The following is a 13028-nucleotide window of genomic DNA, read 5'->3' on the forward strand; positions in this document are numbered from 1 at the left end:
CACCTAGGACCGTGTTTTTTCATGGTTGTGCATGACACCAAGGCAAAAACGGTGTTTTATGCTTGATCAACAATGCAAAGCATATCCGATAGGCACAATACGTTGCACACACCTTCAACTAGGTGGAATTGACTTACATGAAAAGTGGCACGCCCATCCCATAAGTGCTTGATCGGATAACATACCTAGCAGCGTGTTTTTTTACGGATGTGCATGACACTAGAGCAAAAATAGTATTTAATGCTCGATCGACCATGCAAAGGATATTTGATGGGCACAACACTTTTCATATGCCTCAACCTAGGTGGTATTAAAATGTTCTCAATGAGGCACACCCATCCGATAAGTACTTGGTCAGATAACACACCTAATGGCGTGTTTTTTTACGGATGTCCATATCACTAGGGAAAAAATGGTGTATAATGTGTGATCGATCATGCAAAGCATATCCGATGGTGAAAATACTTTGCACGCACCTCAACATAGTTGAAAAAGACTTGCGTGCAAAGTGGAGCCCCCATCCGATAAGTACTTATTTGAATAACACACCTACGGCCGTGTTTTTATATGGTTGTGCATGACACAAAGGCAAAAACGGCGTTTTATGCTTGATCGACAATGCAAAGCATATCCGATGGGCACAATACTTTTCACACACCTTCAACTAGGTGGAATTGACTTACATGCAAAGTGGCATTCCCATCGCATAAGTACTTGATCGGATAACACACGTAGCAGCGTGTTTTTTTACGGATGTGCATGACACTAAGGCAAAAATGGTATTTAATGCTCGATCGACCATGCAAAGCATATCCGATGGGCACAATAATTTTCCTACACCTTAACCTAGGTGGTATTGTAATGTTCTCAAAGAGGCACACCCATCCGATAAGTACTTGGTCAGATAACATACCTAAGGGCATGTTTTTTTACGGATGTGCATATCACTACGGGAAAAACGTTGTATAATGCGTAATCGACCATGCAGAGAATATCCGATGGTGACAATACTTTACACACATCTCAACGTAGTTGAAACGGACTTGCGTGCAAACTAGAGCCCCCATCCGATAAGTACTTGTTTGATTAACACACTTAGGACCGTGTTTTTTCATGGTTGTGCATGACATTAAGGCAAAAACAGTGTTTTATGCTTGATCGACAATGCAAAGCATATCCGATGGGCACAATACTTTGCACACACCTTCAACTAGGTGGAATTGACTTACATGCAAAGTGGCACGCCCATCCCATGAGTGCTTGATTGGATGACATACCTAGCAATGTGTTTTCTTACGGATGTGCATGACACTAGAGCAAAAATAGTATTTAATGCTCGATCGACCATGCAAAGGATATTCGATGGGCACAACACTTTTCATATGCCTCAACCTAGGTGGTATTGAAATGTTCTCAAAGAGGCACACCCATCCGATAAGTACTTGGTCAGATAACACACCTAAGGGCGTGTTTTTTTGCGGATGTGCATATCACTAAGGAAAAAATGGTGTATAATGCGTGATCGACCATGCAAAGCATATCGGATGGTGACAATACTTTGCACTCACCTCAACGTAGTTGAAACAAACTTGTGTGCAAAGTGGATCCCCCATCCGATAAGTACTTGTTTGAATAACACGCCTACGGTCGTGTTTTTATATGGTTGTGCATGATACTAAGGCAAAAACGGTGTTTTATGCTTGATCAACAATGCAAAGCATATCCGATGGGCACAATACTTTGCACAAACCTTCAACTAGGTGGAATTGACTTACATGCAAAGTGACATTCCCATCGCATAAGTTCTTGATCGGATAACATACCTAGGTAGCAGTGTGTTTTTTTACGGATGTGCATGACACTAAGGCAAAAATGGTATTTAATGCTCGATCGACCATGCAAAGCATATCCGATGGGCACAATACTTTTCCTGCACCTTAACCTAGGTGATATTGAAATTTTCTCAAAGAGTCACACCCATCCGATAAGTACTTGGTCAGATAACATACCTAAGGGCATGTTTTTTTGCGGATGTGCATATCACTACGGGAAAAATGTTGTATAATGTGTAATCGACCATGCAGAGCATATCCGATGGTGACAATACTTTGCACGCATCTCAAACTAGTTGAAACAGACTTGTGTGCAAACTGGAGCCCCCATCTGATAAGTACAAGTGTTTGATTAACACACTTAGGACCGTGTTTTTTCATGGTTGTGCATGACACTAAGGCAAAAACAGTGTTTTATGCTTGATCGACAATGCAAAGCATATCCGATGGGCACAATACTTTGCATACACCTTCAACTAGGTGTAATTGACTTACATTCAAAGTGGCACGCCCATCCCATAAGTGCTTGATCGGATAACATACCTAGCAGCATGTTTTTTTACGGATGTGCATGACACTAGAGCAAAAATAGTATTTAATGCTCGATCGACCATGAAAAGGATATCCGATGGGTGCAACAATTTTTGTAGTTGAAACAGACTTGCGTGCAAAGTGGAGCCCCCATCCGATAAGTACTTGTTTGATTAACACACCTAGGACCGTGTTTTTTCATGGTTGTGCATGACACTAAGGCAAAAACGTTGTTTTATGCTTGATCGACAATGCAAAGCATATCCGATGGGCCCAATACTTTGCACACACCTTCAGCTAGGTGGAATTGACATACATGCAAAGTGGCACTCCCATCCCATAAGTGCTTGATCAGATAACATACCTAGCAGCGTGTTTTTTTATGGATGTGCATGACACGAGCAAAAATAGTATTTATTGCTCGATCGATCATGCAAAGGATATCCGATGGGCACAACATTTTTTGTATGCCTCAACCTAGGTGGTATTGGAATGTTCTCAAAGAGGCACACCTATCCGATAAGTACTTGGTCAGATAACACACCTAAGGGCGTGTTTTTTTGCGGATGTGCATACCACTCGGGACAAAATGGTGTATAATGCATGATCGACCATGCAAAGCATATCCGATGGTGAAAATACTTTGCATGCACCTCAACGTAGTTGAAACGGACTTGCGTGCAAAGTGGAGCCCCCATCCGATAAGTACTTGTTTGAATAACACACCTAGGGCTGTGTTTTTATATGGTTATGCATGACACTAAGGCAAAAACGGTGTTTTATGCTTGATCCACAATGCAAAGCATATCCGATGGGCACAATACTTTGCACACACCTTCAACCAGGTGGAATTCACTTACATGCAAAGTGTCATTCCCATCGCATAAGTACTTGATCGGATAACACACCTAGCAGCGTGTTTTTTTTACGGATGTGCATGACACTAGAGCAAAAATAGTATTTAATGCTCGATCGACCATGCAAAGCATATCCGATGGGAACAATACTTTTTCTACGCCTTAACCTAGGTGGTATTGAAATTTTGTCAAAGAGGCACACCCATCCGATAAGTACTTGGTCAGATAACATACCTAAGGGTGTGTTTTTTTGCAGATGTGCATATCACTACGGGAAGAACATTGTATAATGCGTAATCGACCATGCAAATCATATCTGATGGTAACAATACTTTGCACGCATCTCAACCTGGTTGAAACGGACTTGCGTGAAAAGTGGAGCCCCCATCCAATAAGTACTTGTTTGATTAACACACTTAGGACCATGTTTTTTCATGGTTGTGCATGACACTAAGGCAAAAACGGTGTTTTATGCTTGATCGACAATGCAAAGCATATCCGATGGGCACAATACTTTGCACACACCTTCAACTAGGTGGAATTGACTTACATGCAAAGTGGCACCCCATCCCATAAGTGCTTGATTGGATAACATACCTAGCAGGCTCGTGTTTTTTTACGGATGTGCATGACACGAGCAAAAATAGTATTTAATGCTCGATCGACCATGCAAAGGATAACTTGGTGTGTCCATCTGATGAGTACTTGATCGGATAACTTCTCCCACCAATAAATTAAGTACTATCTAAAAATTATAATAAATGAGTAGATTATTAAAAAGAGACTAATATTTATGTAATTGTTGCTATTGCAGCTTGCTTGCAAAGGACTCTCACAAAGGAGATGGCTATAGATTTTGTTCCAGGAATGGACATTGTGATTTTATGTAGCAAAAGAGAAGTAGTTGCATTTGCTACAATCCATGATAGTGATCCCAATTCAGTTTGCCACTTTCGAAGACTTGGCGAAGATAAGGTGGCAGTTACTGTATCAAAGATTCTTGGCGCACATGTTGAGCTAAAGTATAAATGTGGAGATATGGAAACACTTGGAGATGTTATGCCCTACAATACATCAACAAATCATTTATAGCATGGGACAAAGATGAGACTTATGCAACAGACATTATCAAGAATACAAAGTGCACCACCTTGGATTTTACTATAGGGGACATTTTACAAATGAGATCATTTGCAAATAAGACTGTAGTAGAAGGTGAAGTATTGGGATTTGAACAAGTGGAGCAATGGTCATTTGCACAGATGAGGATTCTAAAAGTCACTGATGATGGTATGGTTGATAACATAACATCCTTATGTGATCCCTACTATGAGGTAGGCAAGAATATGAGATGGAGCATGCAATTTTTAAACATGAGAAAGAGGCACGTGGTTTTCAATGATAAAGACAAGGTATACTACAATATCAAAGGACCTAAAAAGCGTGCCCATGTGCCAGGCTCTATCACTTCAAATGTGGATGATTTCAATATACTCAATTATAGAAGTGACATCTTATCTGGAGTGGATGAGTTCATTGGTTCCGAGAAACAATATGATTTTAGAAGCGAAGCCTTATCTGGATGAATTCTTGCACAGTGAGTTCATGCATATTAACAAACCTGGTGTCAATCAAGCCTGTGGATTTGTGAAAGCCATGCAAGATGTCCCAATGAGTGATGTTCTCTCAGGAGTGGAAGAGTTTCAAGGTTCTCAATACTCTCGTAGAATATTGAATTCATTGAATGGTCCTAAGAGTATGTTAAAAACGAGGATGAGATCAACAAAGGATTATTCAATATTTAACTTTGATTGTGATATGGACAAGGATGCAACGACCAATCATGGATGCTTGGTTACAAACAAATGTGAGGAGAAGAAGTGCATAAATACAGATAACAACGTGCACGAGGAACGAAAACGGTCATACATATGCATGAAGAGAAAGCGAATCCAGGCAGATCCACAAAAGCAACCAAAGAGGAAGAGAGTAATGAAGGAGGAGAACATGTTAAATGCATTGGGATATCTATGTTGCAAGCGAAGATGTATGCACTTCATTGATCTTGCAGACATCATGGAATGTAGAGGACACGTGTGGCAAAGAAGAGGAAGCGAAAGAAATGAATACCTTCTCCAAGTCTCTCTTGCTTTCTTCAGAATGGCAATAAAAGGCTAAGTTCAAGACAAAAGGTAAAACCTCTCGTAAATGGAAAAAGGATTTCCAATAAGGCATATCGCAATATTACTGGATTATCCCATGGTACATATTGGGATTTAGTCACCAAGGCAAAGGGCGGCAACAAATTTAGCATTCACGGTAATAGAAGAAGGTCCAAATCAAGAATCTCAACTATCAGGGCAGCAGCAATTTTGCAAGACTTCATACATGAAAATGCTTTACCTCAACCCCATATATCTACCAAACTCCCTAATGGTGACGCGATCACTGAAATGCACCTTCCAATGGGCTTGACAAAGCTCGAAGTATTTGACTCTATTGCAAAAAAGCAAAGGCAAAGAGGGGATGCCGTAGCTTCTTCTCATACTTTGTATACTCTTTGGAAGAAGAACTTTGGATATGTTAAAATCCCAAGGAGGCAAAAAATGTCAAAGTGCAATGTCTGTGATGATTTAAAGCGAGCGATTGAGAGTGCAACATGTCCAAATCAAAGGGAATTATACAAAAAAAACCGAAAATCTCATCATGACCTTATTCGACATTCCAGACAAAAATATGCATTTTGGAAGAAGCAAGCTATTTCGCATCCCGATGACTACATGTGCCTTATTGTAGATGGCATGGATCAGAATACAACTACATTGCCTCATTTTGTTGCCACTCCACCTAAATTACAAGGAAAGCACTTTCTAAAGACACATCTATGTGGAGTGTTAGTGCATGGAATTAAGTTCTTTGCAGATATATGGATTGATTCCTTGCATCTACATGATAGCAATCAAGTTGTAACATCTATTATGAAGGCAATTCGCAATATACATGCAGAAAAAGTTTGCCTACCACCGACTTTGAGAATACAAGCTGATAATTGCTGGCGAGAAAATAAGAATGTACTCATGTTTGCATTCCGCTCCATGCTAGTTGCTCATCGAATCTTCAATGAGGTCGAACGTGGATTTTTGTATATTGGGCATACACATGAGGATATCGATCAGGTTTTTAGCACAGTCTCAAGGGAGCTTAAATGCAAGGATGTGGAGACAATAGATGACTTGGTAAGAAGATGTGGCAGGCAAATTGGTGGTCGTAAGGAAAGTACAGTATGTGAGAGGCTCGAAAGAATGTATGATTGGAAGTGCTTCATTCTACCTTTCATACAAACGGGTGGTGATGCATTGACAGGTCATACCAATCCACACTACTTTCGTTTTTTTTTTAAGATGAAAAACCTGTAATGCAATGGCAACAGTATTCTCATGATACAAAATGGGAACCTGAAGAACCTTACAGTCTCTTAACTTCAATTCCTAGCAAGGAAAGGTATCCAACATGGGCTCCTATACAAGAATTCAATGAGAGGTCTAACTGTGAAATAGAAGGATTAAAAGCATTTATTACATACAAAGAGGAAATGCTCCGGAGATATCCTGATTCGAAGCCTACTTGGAGAAAACACACTACCACTGTAATTAACAAGACACGAAATTTAATAAAGGACCTTGAGAGAATGCGAGGCTCAAAGGATATCAAGGAAGAATGCAATATGTTTTTGCCAAATGTTCATAACGATTTGCGCCCAGCTCCAGTCTTTGAAAATGAATTTGTATCATTACTCCCACGTCCATATTGTGGACCGAAGAAGAGAGAGTTTATGCCACAAGTAGATATAGAGGTCGATTGTTTTGTTGTGGTTTGGCCATCGGATGATGAATATGAGAATGTGAAGTTTTGGGTTGCAAAAGTAGTTGATGTGCAAAGAGATGACCAAGGGAGAGCTACAACATTTACAGCGGTATGGTATGAGCCAAAGGGCAGGAAGGAGAATATGGATAACAACACATTGTATACTAATTGTATAATGAAGGAGTGGGTCCCAAATGATGAAGCGGTCTCTCAACTTTCGACGGAGACAATCATAGGGTCTTGGCATTCAAGGGCAAAGAAATCAAAGAAGCGCATGGGATATGAGGTAGAAGGAAAAATAAAAATACCATAGCAAACTATTTTGCATATACATGAATTTTTAAGGATGCTCGCCATGGAGGAAGTAGAAGGAGACAGCGCCAATGAAGAATGTCCATGATTAAAGCTTTGTATTGAAGTCCATTGGAGGATTTTATTTGGGTACTAGGCAAGAAGCCAATTCAAGACAATTATAATCAGAGTCATCACCTCCTATGTCAAATGAGAGTCAAAATATGCACTGGATGTCACCCAAGGGTCAAGGCTTGCCAAGACAATAGGGAGTTAATGCAGATGGCACCTGGCAAGGGACTATCGCATTGAGCAATAAGACAATGGGGAGTCAATGCACCCAAGGGGCAAGGCTTGGCAAGACAAGTGGGAGTCAAATTATGCAGATGGCACCTGGCAAGGGACTGTCGTGACATTGAGCAATAAGACAATGGGGAGTCAAATTATGCAGATGGCACGAATTGAGGCTCTTTAAGAGCAACAATTTAAATTGTAAACATATGTTCAATCTATATCATTTTGGATATAAAGACTCTAGCTGAGAGCAACGTCTCTCAATGTAATCATATAATAATAGCTATAATTGCTATTATACCTCTTTGGTTCAATACAAAACTTGGGTCTTATGGCATCATGTCTTTTTTCTATTTATTAAAAGTTTTAAAAATTTTGTGCATATTGCAAGTGACAATGTTATTTTCATGAAATATTTAAGTCTCCTTTCATGGATTTATAAATTTATCACACCAAGGAAAAACGTCAAGGAAAAATATTAAAAATAATTAAATTAACAAATAACTTAGATATAGCTAGAATTTCTAATATAGGATTATTTCAAATTCTTGCATGTTGGTGCAAAAGTATAGATTGAAAAAACAATATTTTTATGTGAATATGATAGTGCCACAAAGTGAACTTTTGATTTGGGAAGAATATTTTCAGAAAGTAAAATTTTGATTTGGGAAGGATATTTTCACAAAGTAAAGTTTTCATTTGGGAAGGATTTTTGGGCTTCGTCCAAAAACAATAGAAAAAGTCCAAAATTAATGAAATAGGTGTTCATGGACAAAGAGTGATTACAAGAACTTTGAGGAGGCAATTAAACATTTTGGGAAGTCAATGAAAGACGCGTGGACAGCCTACAATATAACTCACTACATGGTAAGGTTCTGTCTTCTTCTTTTACTTAAGTGTGACCTCTTTTTTTTTATTACTTACTATGCATTCTTATGTCTTACAGCATATCATCTACAACCACCTTCCCTATTTTGTCAAAAAGTATGGATGCCCAGCAATTTGGTCTACCCAAGGCATGCAGAAGTCTCACTACATGGCACGTAATGCATTTTTCAGACACACACAACACTATGGAGGGAGTCAAAAGGCAAATAGTCTGAAGGAAGTCTTCCAATGGTTTTACCGAGGCATACTACAGAGGCTGCATGCTAAAAGAAAAGTTGCTAGCTCCAAAGTCAAGCTTGCTTTTCTTCTAGCCCAAAAGCAAAGACGAAGACAAACTCTAGACAATTCAATGGCAGCACAGAGACATAGACAATGGAGGGAATCGAAGATATTTAGAAACCATAAATGGACAAGTAAACATGAATAGGAATTTGTAACTTATTGGTGTTATGTCCACATGTTTTCAAACTCAATCAATAGAATTTTTTTTTGTGGAACAAGTGACTCTTGGTGTTATGCCTATATGATTTGAGACTCCATTAACAGTATTTCTTTTGTGAAACATGTGATCTAAACGTAATACAAATTGTTCACAATTTCAATATATTGTTTGTTTAATATTTAATGACACCACTCTATCTAAATGTACAAATCATTTCATCTTCAACTTATTGTTCATTTATACAAGATCATACCAGACATCAAAGACTTTGTACAAATCAGTTCAACTTCAATATAATGTTTGTGCTATATTTGATGACTAAATCCTATTTCTCCCAGGGCCTGCCGATCGGAACTCTGTTTTTGATCTTGATTGGAGTCTTTTTCTTCCTTATTGGCTTGATGTCGACTGTCTGTTTATCAATGCTTGCCTCTGTTGCTTGTCTGGGAGGGGTATCCTTTTCTTCAGCTATCTCCACGTGTTCTTCTTCTTGGATTGTGTCGCCTGATGCAATCATGGGTGCCTCTCGAAACCTTATAAGCTTGTGTTTTCCATAGCCCTCCAGACATTTGGGCTCCTTAACACCACATGCTACTGCATAAGAAGTGTAAGACAAAAAGTAAGAGGCCCTAGAGGCCTGCTTATTCACATAATCTCCAAATATATCTATGGCAGACAACCTCTCTATCAAAATGATCTTTTCCTTTTGCCATGAAAGATCATGTCCACCTAAAACCCTGGACAAACATTTTAAGAAGTAAACAATGGCTTATCCATTGTTGCTCAACTACCTATGGTAAATCAAGATCTTAGCACTGCCTAGATCATGAATATAATGAGCTAGGCTTGACAGTTTGCGAAACCCAGCCGGCCTGCTTCCACTTGATATCTGGAGGAATGTTTCATACTCAATTTGTAGCTGCCACATATGAAAAGATTGGAGTGAGACAATACACAACCTACAAAACATTTAAGCAGAAGACAAAGTATTTGATTTGAAGTAACAAGATCGTACCTTCTCATTTTCATCAGCAACAAGCAGTTCATCTTTCCAAAGATTTATTCCTCTCCCCTCCAGTCCAGCCTCTTCTTTAAGCTTTTCCGTGTATAGTGCTGAGAGATTCGTAGCTTCTTGTGTGAGCTGGAAGGCAGCTTCACCTGGCTCTTGGAACTTTTTAGCCTCTTTGAAACAAATAGTAAGGGCCTCTGCAGGATCAAAAATTGTTTCCAAAGCCAGTAGTGAATGGTCATCCTCTATGCCAACCTCCTTGTCAAGCCTTGAAGCCTGGGCAATAAGGGAAATGGCATAGTCCTCCCTCAAATTGAACATACACTCTATATCATGGAGGAAAACATAATCTTTTCCACCAATCAAGACACCTGGAAGATGGGCACTGCATAGTTGCTGCTCTGAACATCAAAATCTTCAACTGGCTGTGCTCCCCTAAGAGTTTTTGTCCTCAGTTGAACAAGGTCAAGAGCATCCACTTGGAGCCCCTCATCCTGGAGGTTGATATCTTCTTCTTGCTCTGCCATTTCTGTTACCAAAGGAACATCCTCTTTTTCCTCTGCTTCAGATGTGTCTTCTTCTTCAGCCTCCTGCCCTTGTTCATTCAGAGTCTCCTGATTGAAGACAATGTACATAAGGAATGCCATGGTTTCCTCAAGCACTCTGCACTTTCTGGTGTGCAAGTTACAGTTGAATTTATATTGATCAGGCAAACTGTCAAATCTTCTATTCACATGGTACCTCAGCCTGTCAATGGAGACTATGATTTATATGCACAAAAACCTTTTCACCTTTCACAATTCTTCCTGCCTCTGTCAGTTGTTTGAAGGTATCCCAATGGTCTGAAAGAAAATCTTTGTGATGCTCCAGTACAGAGCTCATTGTGAACTCCATGTTGAAAATACTGTGGTATATGTGGAAGTTCCTCTGAGCCTTGCATTTGTGAAGAAACTCAAATAGGAGCAAATTTGGAGACTTGTCCTCTTCTGGTTCCTTTTGTTTTGAGATGGAAGAATTAGCATTCTACTCCAGTCTCTTCCTTTTTCCTGTTCCAAAATTTATATACATTGAATTCTATATGCTGACATATGCAATCAGGGAATGCATAGGATATCACCAGATAATTCCCTTCATGAGCTCTCATGACTCACCTGGTGATTGCTGTGGTCTAATAATAGCAGCAGAAAAGTCCAGCTTCCTCTTGAAAGGAGGGGCCTGGGAGTCAACTGTTCCAAAGCAAAAACATTTCTCATCATCAAGGAAGAATTCCACAGGGCCAAAGATAGCAAAACAATGAGGTAGAAGTGAGAACCAAAAGAGACATAGGAATTTGCAGGAAAACACGATGTAGGACCATTTGGAAAATATAAAGCACTCTCCTTGCATTTTGTTGCAAATTCTCCAGTTCTGTTGATATCCATGTCAAATCAAACACTAGGTTCATCTCATTGATTCCTGGACAGTATGAGTTGATATGCAAGAGAAAGGCTGGAGCTGAGTGAAGCTTTTCATGAGGAATGTGTCAACAACAGGAATTTGCAACAAAATGCGATATGGGCTATCTAGAGATGGATAAAGCACTCTCCTCGCATTTTGTTGCAAACTTCTAGGTTCTATTCATATCCATCTCCAATCAAATTCTTGGGTGATTTACCACATTCTTGGACAGTATAAATTGAATATGTAACAAGAAGGGTGGAGTTGAGTGAAGACATTTGGACATCAAGAATCCAACGGATGGAAGAAATATATGTCAAAAAACATTGAAAAGAATCTAGAATTCTGACCTTTTGTTTCCTTTTCCATGCTATTGGAGTTGCACTGGTGAATCTCCTGCTCTTTCCTAAACTCAAACTGCAGCCTTGGTAACCTGGAGATCTAGCAGTGGTAGTAGTCTTTAGGCAGGTTGCAGTTTGGATGGAGTGTGCTGGGTAGGAAGGGATCAGAGAGAGAAGGAAAAGGAAGATGCGAGGGTCCTGGCAGGGATGAAAGATTGGGAGGCAGGGGAGGGAAGAGTGGTTGTCGAATTGATTATGAAATCATGAATGGCACAAGTTCCAAGGCATAAAGTGTACCTTTCACATGTGCCAAGTTTCAAACTCCAAGAGATCTGGGTCCCATCCACACGTGTGAAAAACGATCACATTCCACACGTGTGGGATTTAGTAGCTGCCTTGTTTGTATTTTGCACTTATCTTTTCCCTCCTGTCTCAACCCTCTTGCCCTCCAGTCTCAGCTCTCTTGCCTCCCTACCTCCCTACTCTGCAACATCAGCATTCTGACCAGAAGCACAGGTTCATCCCTAGCACAGGGTACTCATCAGTAGCACAGCACACCCACAGATAGATTTCAGGTCAGTATTAATGGGTTCATCCCTCAGTCTCTGCAATCTTCTTGCCTACCATAGAAACAATCCATCCTGCATGGAAATGCATAGACTCAGTCCATATTTTATTTAGTTGTAAAGACAGAGAAATCATTGTAGGAATGCAGATCTTCAAGTGTGATAATTGCATGTGAGGGTAAAATTGTACTTATGGTTTCTTCCTTCAGTCTGTGCACACTTCTTGCCTTCCATAAACTCAATCCATCTTGCATGGACATGCAAACACCTTCAAATGACTGAAGGCATATTCCAGCATGCTGCCTCATGAATTTGCAAGAAAACGTGAGGAGAAGGCCTTAGGAATTTCAAACAGCCGAAATCGCGTTTTGTTGTGAATATTGAAATGTTGCCTCATCCACCCCTGTCATTCTGGTTTTGTGACTTCCATAGTTGTCCATGGCTGTACTCTTCTTGCATAAACTCCATTCATATTGTATTTAGTTGTAAAGATAGAGAAATCACTGTAGGAATGCACCAGCGTGTCACTTCAGGTATTTGCAGGAAAACTCGATTTTGACCTGTTAGGAATTTCAAACTGTCCATATCGTGTTTTATTGCAAAATTTTCAATGTTGCTTCATCCACCCCTGTGATTGTCTTTTTGTGTCATACCATGTTCTCCATGGCTGTAATCT

Source organism: Dipteris shenzhenensis, chromosome 21, assembly GCF_047967505.1.
Source record: "Dipteris shenzhenensis isolate YYH24624 ecotype China chromosome 21, Dip_SZ_1.0, whole genome shotgun sequence".
In the NCBI taxonomy this organism is placed as follows: Eukaryota; Viridiplantae; Streptophyta; class Polypodiopsida; order Gleicheniales; family Dipteridaceae; genus Dipteris; species Dipteris shenzhenensis.